The sequence below is a fragment of the Limulus polyphemus genome, unplaced genomic scaffold (assembly GCF_000517525.1).
Source record: "Limulus polyphemus unplaced genomic scaffold, Limulus_polyphemus-2.1.2 Scaffold201, whole genome shotgun sequence".
In the NCBI taxonomy this organism is placed as follows: Eukaryota; Metazoa; Arthropoda; class Merostomata; order Xiphosura; family Limulidae; genus Limulus; species Limulus polyphemus.
Genome location: NW_013665811.1, coordinates 779,274 through 780,048, shown reverse-complemented (window position 1 = coordinate 780,048; position 775 = coordinate 779,274).

Sequence of the window (775 nt, the reverse complement as noted above, 5' to 3'; positions counted from 1 at the left end):
TAATTGAACTGCAGTCAGAGAGAGACGTATTGTTGAAGTTCATCGTTATAGCGTTTGTTATAGAGCGACTGTTGAAAATAAGTGTATCGGTAAAGTTATATTCGGAAAGAATAAACCAGTTTTATTAAGAAAGGACTTGTGTCGCTAACGTTTCGTCGGAACGAAGTTACGGAAAGTTAATTAACGAAACGGAGACGTAACAATGGAAAATTACGAACACGTCGATAAGTAATCATTGTATATTTTCTAAATTGTACTTCAGCATTAATTTACGATTAAATATTGATTAATTTTAATACGAGAACTATACTGGTACATTCCATATATTTGCGAAACATTTGTGGCAAATGAAACCATAAAAATTATGTAAGACACATTTTTCTTTCATTTGCGTTCAGAAAATGGTTCTATAGAGTATAGATCGCTAGGTTCAATCACCGCAGAAGTATTGATCAATTACAACCAAAAATATATGAAACTAGAAGAAATACTAACTCTCGCTTGACGCGAATTATGTCCAATTAAAGCCTGCTGACTGTAATGAGCCTTATTTCGAATTCGTTTTTAATATCTAATAAAACATAATTAGAATTTCACAGAAAATAATCTTGACACCATGAGCAATTTAAAATTTCTAGTAAACATTTCATTTACTGTTAGTTTTTCCTTTTTTGTATAATATTTTAAGCAAAAATAAATGTTCTGTAAAATCATGAAAACAGACTTTCAAATATTATTCCATTACTTATTCTAGCATAGTTACGCTACAATTATG